Raw genomic sequence first — 12,171 nt, 5'->3', positions numbered from 1 at the left:
AGCCAGGGTAGTTGACTTACACCTTCTAGAGCACGTTGGGTGGCACGGGATACATGCGGACGTGCATTGTCCTGTTGGAACAGCAAGTTCCCTTGCCGGTCTAGGAATGGTAGAACGATGGGTTCGATGACGGTTTGGATGTACCGTGCACTATTCAGTGTCCCCTCGACGACCACCAGTGGTGTACGGCCAGTGTAGGAGATCGCTCCCCACACCATGATGCCGGGTGTTGGCCCTGTGTGCCTCGGTCGTATGCAGTCCTGATTGTGGCGCTCACCTGCACGGCGCCAAACACGCATACGATCATCATTGGCACCAAGGCAGAAGCGACTCTCATCGCTGAAGACGACACGTCTCCATTCGTCCCTCCTTTCACGCCTGTCGCGACACCACTGGAGGCGGGCTGCACGATGTTGGGGCGTGAGCGGAAGACGGCCTAACGGTGTGCGGGACCGTAGCCCAGCTTCATGGAGACGGTAGCGAATGGTCCTCGCCGATACCCCAGGAGCAACAGTGTCCCTAATTTGCTGGGAAGTGGCGGTGCGGTCCCCTACGGCACTGCGTAGGATCCTACGGTCTTGGCGTGCATCCGTGCGTCGCTGCGGTCCGGTCCCAGGTCGACGGGCACGTGCACCTTCCGCCGACCACTGGCGACAACATCGATGTACTGTGGAGACCTCACGCCCCACGTGTTGAGCAATTCGGCGGTACGTCCACCCGGCCTCCAGCATGCCCACTATACGCCCTCGCTCAAAGTCCGTCAACTGCACATACGGTTCACGTCCACGCTGTCGCGGCATGCTACCAGTGTTAAAGACTGCGATGGAGCTCCGTATGCCACGGCAAACTGGCCGACACTGACGGCGGCGGTGCACAAATGCTGCGCAGCTAGCGCCATTCGACGGCCAACACCGCGGTTCCTGGTGTGTCCGCTGTGCCGTGCGTGTGATCATTGCTTGTACAGCCCTCTCGCAGTGTCCGGAGCAAGTATGGTGGGTCTGACACACCGGTGTCAATGTGTTCTTTTTTCCATTTCCAGGAGTGTACAAACAACTTTTATGTTCTGGTATGTTAGTACCAACCTCTTCAGAAACAGAATTTGAAGCCGTGTGGAGAAAGGATATTTTAATTGCAGGTATCAGAAACAGTTGCCAGAACGTTAAAGTGCATAAAAATGTATGAGAGAAAAACTTAACAAACGGTCACTGTTGGCAATTAACATCGTATCACCATCGACGTTGCATAAAGGGAATGTCAAACTGCCATGTAATATTTTACACGTTTGGAAGTGCAAATGATCAGAGTTTCAGCACAGTCGCACATTTTTCATATACGAAAACATAACGCAGCGTGTTTCTCATTTAGAAATCGCATCAGAACGTCGGGTTTTTGCGATAAGATCGTGTTATACCTCGTGTAAGAAAGACAAATGGTTGGAACGTCTCTGCTAGAATCGTTTCATAGTAATTAACTTGTATTTCGTGCTTTTGTCATTCAGTTACATATTATCTAATTTGTATTTCGTATCCAATGTATATTACTCTCCGTAACTGTATGATTTTCCGAAGCTCCACAAACCAGAAGTGCCAGTCCGTCCTGTGGTATCTGCAATACAAGCTCCAATACACAAGATTTCCAGGAGAATCAACGCCATTTTGAAGAAGAAACTGAACTTCAAAGAGAAATATAGCATTAAGAACAGTTCAGATTTATTTAACACGTTAACAGATTTTAAGGTTCCAACAAAAGCCAAATTAGTCTATTTTGATATGCATAGTTTGTTCACATATATGCCAGTGAAAGACTGTGTCTATTTTGTGTAACAATCATTGTATTCACACAACATAAATCCAGAAGAGCAGCTGAGCATCGTTAGTACAGTGGAATGTTGTTTAAATTAAAATTATTTCAGCTTTAAAGTGAGCTATTAAAAGCAAGCAGATGGTCTGACAGTCGGCTCACCTTTATCCCCCTTATTAGCAGAAATTTTAGAAAGGTTCATGGACAAGCAGGAGACTGATTTCCTTAAGAGAGAACCACTGGCAAAACGTGTTGTATATTTATAGAGGTATGTAGATCATATTCTTTGTATGTGGAAAGATTCCAGTAAACAACGCCATAAATTTCTGGAAAATATGAACCAGTGACACACTAACACAAAGTGTCTGCATGGAGTTTGCGGGGGGGGGGGGGGGGCAGCATAAATTTCCTGTACATTATGTTAAAGACAGAAGACACTAATCATAAATTTATAATTTACCGGAAAGATTCCTTCACGCACACTTTCATCCCGGCTTCCTCCCAACATCCTACAACCCACAAACATGCAGCATTCCATCACATGATCCACCGTCCCCTTTCTATCCTTATGTCCCAAGAAGACTTCCACCAGCAACTTACCACAATAAAAAAAATAGCCATAAATATTGAATTTGGCCCCAATACCAATGATAAAATTTTACGAAAAAATATGAAGAAGGAAGCCAGGTCCCTACTGCCCCAGTGATAAATACAGACAAAGTTGAAAAGAAATGGTGCAGATTAGCTTTTAGAGGGAAAATATCCAATAGTATAAATAATATCTTGAAGGCAAAAGGTTTCTGTGTGTTTTTCTATGTCCCCCAGACAATAGGTAGTATCTTGTTCAATGTAAAAGACAAACACCCAGTTATCACAAAAAGTGGGTTTTATAAAATCACATGCAGTGAGTGTCATTATTGCTACATTGGACAGACGGGGAGGTCAATCTGTACCAGGCTTAAAGAACACCACAGAAGCTGGAGATTGAGGAAGCCTGATTCAGTCTTTGAAGAACATTGCCTGAACAATAACCACAAACACACAATAGATGTACAAGTCCGACACACAGAGGAAAAGGGCGACAAACTCAACCAATCAGACATTTTAGAAATTAAAACACGGATGTGCATATCCCCGCACCTATTATTAAACGAGCAAACCCAATTCAGTTATTCACCTCTTTTAGACGAGATCACAACCCCAGGATAGAAGCAAAACTTTATGCCCCAGTCCATCGTAGTTAAAAGCTCTGGGCTGATGTATAACTTTTGTCGAGTAATTGTAGTGTAACTGCTCAATGTGTAATAATGTATGTAATTTGTTAAACATGGTCATTGACGCAATTTTACATTAAACTATGGATCGATACCTTAAGAAGCTCAGATGATTGCCTTTGCCTTGTCATCATGTTTATCGGTGTATTATTATCTTTGGGAATCAGTAATGTACTTGAAAATGGGTTTACAACCCGAAACCTAGGTTGTGAAATAACATTAATAACAAAATTGTCAAACAATGCCAGAAACAATGTTTGTTTAATTATATAAAGTACATTACGTGCTTCCAAATTTCCTGTCTCAGATCAAATTGATAGTTTACCACAGTGTTGGTTGTAGATCCATATATAATTTTACTACTACTACTTAAGTTCTTTCTGGCACTTTCTGACATGAAAGAGGCTTGCGTCTGTTCGCTTTCGAATTCGCCATCCAATTAAATTAATTGTGAAATTTTTGTGTACTGAATTAATAATCAAATCAACAGAATAGGTGACATACACATAGGAAAACAGTATAACTACATAGGGTAACGCAAATAAATGTGAATGAACATGAGGTTTAGCCTCAACAAAATTTAAAATATTCTGTCTAACATCTCGAAATATTAGGCATCCATGTTGTGCTTCAGATACGCCATGTTGGATGTATTAAAGCAAGCTTTATGAAAATGGGAGGGGTTTCGTTGAGAAACAGTCGTCACAGTTTAACACGGTTACCTCGATAAAAACATAATACAAGATAATTCACAAGAATATTGGAACCATAATTTGCCGTTGCATGTTATTCAATTTCTTAAGTCATTTAGACATACACTCTTCTAAGTACTGTGGCACATTGCGCTGATAACGTTATCAAGAACTGTCATTGCCTACGATTTGACAGGAGTAACATGTATCACAACCTGTATACTACGGGATAGGGCAGATTTCAGACCCCATCGTATTAACTGACACGGATGTCACTGCTAAAGAGCTATATAACACGTTATTGATGTTGGGTTATAAACACGAAAATTGTTTTTGGAAAAAAAAAACATTTTTACTGCAGCTCACGGTGTACAGATGATGTCATGTAATGCATATTGTCATGAATGTTCTAGTTCTTCTCTATTCCAGCATTCCGTCATCGTGTTAATCAAAACCTAACGGCGTTTATTTGGAAAATATTTTCATTAATTTTCAGACGTACGACCTCTCTTGAATCACACAGCTGATACGCAAAGTTGTTCCTCATTAAGAAAAAGCTAAGTGAATTTCTCATAAGGACATCATTATTTATGTTTCCCTTGGTTTCTCGAAATCGGTTAGGGTGAGTACCAGAATAGTTCCATCAGAAACGACACGGCCGGTATCCTTCTTCATCCTAGGCCAATGTGGATTTGTAAAACGTCCTAAATAACCTTGTCGTCGACTGGCCGTTGGAGCCTAGGTTTACTTCCTTCCGAAGCTACAGCTGGGGAGACGACACGTCCTCGTGGTGAATCTGTGGCGGGAACTGGCGCCTGGCGCACGCATTGCAAGAACGAGTCCCCGGGCAGTGCTCCTGTTGATGCGACGCACATGCGCGACCAAGCAGGACCTCCCTTGTCGCGTCCGCGCCGCTCCCTACCTGCCATTGGCTCTGCCTATCGACCAGAAGGACCAAGCAGTTCTTCTACTAACTGCTTGTAACACGGGTCCACAGCCTTTTGAATTCTTTTTAATTACGTCACGTTCGCTTCTAGCTTTAACCGTTTTTTGAAGTATTTTAGTTTAGGCTGTTGTTTCATTTTCAGTCATCTAAAAGGACATAATACAACGTTTAAGAAAAACATAATAACATTAGGGAAAAGGAATCATCAGTCTGTTAACGATCACGTACTTACTAAGTCTGATGCTATATTATGGAATAATATAAGGCTACCAATAACGATCTTGGGTTGTGTCACAGAACAATGACGTAAATTACTGTTGATTTCAACATGATTAAATATTTCTATACACAAATTAACTGAAACAGTTTAAAGGTTACATTCGGTTAGTTACTAGGGGTATACAATTCACTTCAACGTCGAAATGTTTACACAGCGACTACGTGTGATATGAGAATCAAACACGGTCCAATAACATTAACGTTACCACTGCCGATGTTCGACGTCAACGAGCAATAACCACACCACTCACAGACGGCAAGTGGCAGCACTAGTAGTGGGAGAGTAGTACTGCATAAAGGTTGTCGCGAGCAGTCGTTGTAATGCGGAATTGAAGCAGTAAATGTGACTTCCAAATGGACATGATCATTGGCTTCCGGGTCAGAGATAGAAGCATTTCAGAAACGGCTAAATTTGTAAAATGTTTGCGTGCCGCGGCGGTTAAAATAAACCGTGCATGGCAAAATGACGGTATCCAAAACCGGCGCCGAGATACATGTGGTGCAGCATAGGCCATAGATGAGAAGGGTGAACGACGGCTGCGGAGATGTGTGCGGGCGAATAGAAGTGTAGATGCTGAGCAACGGGCCGTCCAGATAAACCTAGGGGCGACCAACAGGGTCTCCTGGATGACCGTTCATCGATCAGTATTTTGCATGGCCCTCCGCAGCAGGCGCCAGATTCACATGCGCATGCTGACTGCTGTTCATGGGCGAAGAAGCCTGGAGTTTGCATGCCAATACCGCAACTCGAAGTTCACTGACTGGTGACAGGTGGTTTTTTCAGATGAGCCACGTTTATGCTCCTTGGGACAGATGGCCGTTGGCGTGTACGGCGTGAAACATATGAAAGTCAGCAGCATGTAACAGTAGTCAGAAGGGTCTACACCTCAGGGGAAGTGGGGGGGGGGGGGAGGCTTATGGTTTGCGGAATGTTTTCGTGGAATTCCCTGAGTGATATCGTGATTCTGGAAAGCATAATGGATAAACACAGGTATGCAACTGTCCTTGCGGACCATGTCCACCTCTGAATGCAGCCTCTTTCTCCTCGGCGTGATGGCATCTACCAGCTGGACAATGTATCGTCTCATACACCTCGCAGTGTACGTAAGTGGTTTGAGGAGCTTACCACACTCCAATGGCCACCGAAATCCTTCGATTTAAACACAATCTATGAGACGACCTCGATCAAGCTGTTCGCGTCATGGATCGTCAACCAAGAAACCTAAAGCAGCTGGCCACGGCAATGGAGTCGGAATGGCTCCACATCCTCGTCGGTACTTTTCAGAAACTCATCGACTCTCTTCCTGCATGTCTCTCCAGCAAAAGGTGGTTATTCAGGCTTTCCACAGGTGGTCAAGTTATTGCGGCTGTATAGTGTAAAAAAGGCTATCAACTGAATAATCTGGGTCTTTCCTGTAGCTTTTTTAAAACTATGGTAGCCTTTTATCTGACACTATGAGGCACTTATAAATTCCTGATACTGCTTAGTATATACGGTCATTATAGGCACCGCTGTTACTTCGCGTTTGTAAAAATTTTTTGCTGAATAATTCATTACAAATTTTTCTGAGATGTTAGTGTATTCGCAGTTTTCATCAGTGTGTTTTAAATGTCTCCTTAAATCAGTTGCTACTACTTTCATAAACTCCGTCTTTGCAACAGTAACTCCTAGCAACTACTTATACTGTAATTATACCGTTTAATCTTCAGGTAGTACTTTCCACAAAGTTCTGATACAACAAAAGCAGACTTTTTTCACCAACAGCAGCCACCAGCTGATATAGAGCCATAAAGATCTCAAAATATGAATATTTCGAATGAAGAAGATTTTATGCCTGCGTACAAAAACAGGAACTATTTTGCAGTGTCAAAGACATACTCAAACTATTTAAGTTCGAAGCACATCACAGCAGTTGCTTAACCCCTACTCTGGTGTACACGGTGTGACTGCCAGAGTATCCCCTCCCTCACCCAATCCAGCATTGTTGGATTATATGTGCGAAAATTCCAAGACCGTGGGTCTAGTCCACTGTCCGGAATAGCTCTCTTATCCTCAGTTACAAAGGCGGGCAATTGTCGGTGGGAAAAATTCACTATGTGGTAATCAGGTCAAACTCCGCAAGCAAAAAGATATTGCTGCAGCCGTTATGGTGACCTTAACAAGGACTGAACAAGCCAAGTCGAACCACTGCATGATCCCTATGGTTTTTTTGTACCAGACAGCACTAATTTTAAATTTTGCTCTTCACAAGTGTAGCAACGAATTTGTTTCCAAAGGGTGTTATGTTCAATTTATTTAGTCTCATATCACACCACACACTGCTACATATTAAAATTGTTCTTCAAAATAAAAATGGAAATTCTCATGCTTTCTTTCCTTCTATAAGACTATTTATATTCAACATATCGACGCATTTTATTATTCGGACAAGCAGCTCTGTTGCAGAAAGTTTGTGGTAAGTTTTTGGAAATTTCACCTCCAGCAACAAATAATCATAATGGTGAATTCATACGAGATTCCATTAAAGCAGTTGTAGCTATATATTACAATGGTGGTAAAAGTAATTTATTTATAACACTATTCACATATGCTGAGGCACAGAGTTTTGAGCGTGTTTACAAATCACAAAAACATTATTCTAAACCAAATATCAACTGCTGCTAAATATTTTGTCAGATGCTGACCGTTTAACATACGATGCATTTCGTAATAATATAGCGGTACCACTTCCACACAAAGGAAATGCAAATTCGGATTTTCTTTGATCTATTGCATATAATACCAACATATTCCCCAGTAGCGAAACAGTTGGTTCATGACGATACAAAACGTATAAGGATGTAAATTCAAACAGGATGCACTACGGTCGCAGGTTCGAATCTTGCCTCGGGCATGGATGTGTGTCATGTCCTTAGGTTAGTTAGGTTTAAGTAGTTCTACGTTCTAGGGGACTGATGGCCTCAGATGTTAAGTACCATAGTGCTCAGAGCCATTTGAACCATTTGAACCATCAAATAGGATGTTGTAAATTTAAAACACACATCAGATTAACTAGGATTCAAGGAATTTACTCCAGTAAATTAGAAAGTATTAGCAACATCAACCTTCCAAACGTTGTATTCAGGTAGAAAGGCTAGTTTTGAGGCAACAGGCTCAGTGACGTTCATACAGCTACAAAACCACTAAATGTTGTACCAAGAGATTAAGTAGACAACACTTGTGAATGCTGCTTTGAATGTATTGTGAATACAGTACTTACTTCTTTCAACCAGCATGCATGTTAAGTGGTTGTGGGCAAATCATAGTTAGACACGCTACGCAATGTTTTAACAAAACGTCATTCTGAGAGAAGTGTCTTTCCTGGCATATCATTACCCACACTGAACAAGAGTGCGTCCGAGATGTTAATTCGGTATGAAAGTTCTACAACACACCCGGTTGTGTTCAGTAATAAGTTGGACACAGAAGAATCAAAACGTACTAACATGAAAACGAGGCAGGCCATCCATCGAAAGTTTCAACAGCAAATAGTTGTGGCGATGGAATGTGGGAGAGGGGGCGTAAAGAGATAGGGTCGTTTGAAAGACTTTCGGCCTCATTACATGAAAACTCAAATACATTATCGATGAGTCGCAGCCTACTGTTACCATTAAGTGAAAAGACGAACTGACAACATCACCAGTACCAGCAGAATGGGTCGGTAAGGAGAGCTTACTGTCTTCGAACGTGGTTTAGCCATTGGACGCCACCTGTGTGAGAAACCCATCAGGAAAATTTCATCACTTGTGAAGCTACCCAATTCATTTTCTGGTGATGTGATTGTGAAATGGAAACGTGAAGGAACAATCACAGCTAAACTGAGGCCAGACAGACCTCATTTACTGACGGACATGGGCAGTCGAGCATTGCGGAGGGGTCGGCCGCTGTGGCCGAGCGGCTCTAGGTGCTTCAGTCCGGAACCACGCGGCTGCTACTGTCGCAGGTTCGAATCTTGCCTCGGGCATGGATATGTCTGATGTCCTTATGTTAGTTAGGTTCAAGTAGTTCTAGGGGCTGATGACGTCAGATGTTAAGTCTCATAGTGCCTAGAGCCATTTAAACCATTGCGGAGGGTGCTGGTCAAAAATCACTCGAAATCAACGAAATGAACCACTTGTGAGTTCAAAAGTGCTCCCAGAAGTCCAGCTAGCACAATGACTGTGCATATAGAGTTAAAAAAAGCGGTAGAGCAGTCCCTCATAAGCCATACATTTCTGTAGTCAATGCTAAGACGCTTGAGGCGGTGTAAACAGCGACGTCACTGAGAAGTGGATGACTGGAAAGGAGTGATTTGGAGAGATTAATCACACTGTATCGTGTGGAAAATAGATGGAAGGGATTGGACTTGGTGAATGTCAAGAGAACTTTATCTGATTTCATCCGTAGTGCCAGCAATGTAGTACAGAGGAGGTGGTTATAAGGTTTAGGGGTATTTTTCTTGGTTAGAGTCGGTCCTGTTTGAACATAAGACAACGCTAAATGCAGAATGATTTTAACACATTTTGCACTGTAGTGTACTACGTACACTATAGGAACAGTCTGCAGGCAATAGTGCTTGTATCAAAATCATGACAATATCACTCTGTCATAATGCAACAAGTGTGAGCCAACGGTTTGTGGAACGTAACTTTCCGTAAGAGGACTGGCCTCCCGAGAATCCCGACCTGAACCCAATGGAACACTTTTGGGATGGTTAAATGAAACAACAAGTTTACTGTTACAAGTCACTGTTTATTTATCTCCACGACGCGTTTCAAAGGCCTAAACCTCCATCATCAGGTGGATATACATTTGTTAGTATGACATTTGTGTGTGTGTTGTTTTTACGATTTTTTGGAGGAACTTGTGGCACTGTCTAGTGGAGAAACAAAACATTATATCAGAACAGGGTTTTGGGTTTCTTTTGACAAAAAATTAAAAGTGTATCTAATGTTAAACTTAAAATAAGTAAAATAAAGTACTTCCAGTGGTCACAGGTTCCTTTCACAGTCGTAACACATCACATGTATAATATCGTATTTTGTAAACAAATATGGCGTCGGAATCTATTGGGTGCATAGATCGTATAGCAGAAGAGAAAACATTGTCAAAAAGTCCAAAGAATATATGTCCTAACAACATTATTACATTATAATTTCTTTTAAAGGATTTGGAGGTGTTGTTTGAGGTGCTGAATACATTCGTTGGAATAAATACTTCAGGTGGTACATAAATCCGATTCTGACAAGTTAAAATAGCTTAAACTTCATACTCAGGTGAAGTGTTACAAACTTTAAGTACAACAATCACATTTGCTACAGTGGTAAAATTATGCACAAATAACAATTTTGGTTGGCATTCATAGATAGCTGTGAAAGGCTGGAGGCAGAGGGGGAGGGAGAGAAAGAGAAAATGAGAGGGAGGGAGAGGGACGAAACAGCGATTACATGAGAGCAGACTTTACAAGGCGAGGGGTCTTAAAATTATATCTGTTACATGTAATAACTGCCTAAATGTTGCGGTAATCTGTTAGTGTGATGATATATCTGTAAATGAGGTCTAAATATTTGTGGTAAATATTATTGTGTGTGTGTGTGTGTGTGTGTGTGTGTGTGTGTGTGTGTGCATGTGCGTGTTTGTGTGTGCTTTGCTATTTTTCATGATGTAGGCAGTTGCTGAAAACAGAGATGATATTATTGTAACTATTGTCATTTAAGATGGATTCAGGTTGTTTGGTTTGGTGTTTGTATATTTAGAGTGTTTCAAGGATGTATAGTTTTTTGCCTTTTGGTTGGATGTGTAGGATACTGATACTTGTGTTGTTAACATGGTGTTTTGTTTCATGTAGGTGGGTGGCTTTTGCTGATGTGTGGTATTTTTTGTTTTTAAGTGCTGTCATGTGTTCTTTGAATCTAATCTCATATGATCTTCCTGTCTGACCTGTGCAGAAGCAGTCACGGTCCAAACATTCAATTTTCTACACACCTGTGTGATGGAAAGGATTTCGTGTGCTGATGTTGTGGGGTAACTTCTGTCCAATCTTGTTGTCTGTAGTAAAGGATATGCTTATGCCTTTTCGTTTGAAGACATTGGCAACCTGATATGAAACGTTACCTAGAAATGGGCTTTTATTGAATATGTTATTTTCTTTTTGTTTTTTTGTGTCGTGATTGCTTTGCCATTATAGAGTGTTTTAGGATGTCTACTATGGAGCTGTTATAACTATTTGCAGTAGCTGTTTGTTTTATTATTTCAATTTCTTGATCACATTTGTCGTCAGAGAGTGGTAGTTGGATAGCTCTATTGATCATATACCGGAATGCTGCCATTTTGTGGGCTGTGGGGTGACAAGAGGAGTTGTGGATTGTAGTATGTGTTGTGGTAGGCTTCCGATAAATTTCAAACTGATGTCTGTTATTCTTTATTCTAATGGTAAGGTCTAAGAAAGGTCATCTGTTTGGTGTTCAACTGTGAATTTATGTTTTCATGGGAGTTGTTCAATAACTGGTTCAACTCACTGATGTCATCTTTAATGCCTCCTCAAAAATATCATCTACTACTACAGATATGTCGATGATTCCATAATTTTAACCAAAGGCCACCCGAAGTATTTATTCCAACGAATGTATTCAACACCTCAACACCTCCAAATCCTTTACAAAAAATTATTCTGTAATACTGTTGTTAGGGCGTATAGTCTTTGGACTTTGTGACAATGTTTTCTCTTCTGCTACACGACCCATGCACCCAATAGATTCCGACACCATATTTGTTTACAAAATATGATGGTATACACGTGATGTATTACAACTGTGAAAGGAACCCGTGACCACTGGAGGTACTTTATTTTCCTTATTTTATGTTTACCGTTAGATACACGTTTACTTTTTTGTCAAAAGAAACTCAAAACCATGTTCTGAAACAGTATTTTGTTTCTCCACTAGACAGTGCCACAAGTTCCTTCAAAAAATCGTAACACAACACACACAAAAATGTCATATTAACAAATGTAAATCCACCTGATGATGGAGGTTTAAGCCTTTGAAACTCGTCGTGGAGGTAAATAAACGGTGACTTGTAACAGTAAACTTGTTATTTCATTTAATGTCAATAAGTCTCGGTAAAGCCTGACCTAAAATGTTCACTTTTGGGATGAATTAG

The sequence above is a fragment of the Schistocerca americana genome, chromosome X (assembly GCF_021461395.2).
Source record: "Schistocerca americana isolate TAMUIC-IGC-003095 chromosome X, iqSchAmer2.1, whole genome shotgun sequence".
NCBI classification, from domain to species: Eukaryota; Metazoa; Arthropoda; class Insecta; order Orthoptera; family Acrididae; genus Schistocerca; species Schistocerca americana.
The sequence above is the reverse complement of the archived record's forward strand: the minus strand, read 5'-3'. Positions refer to the sequence as shown.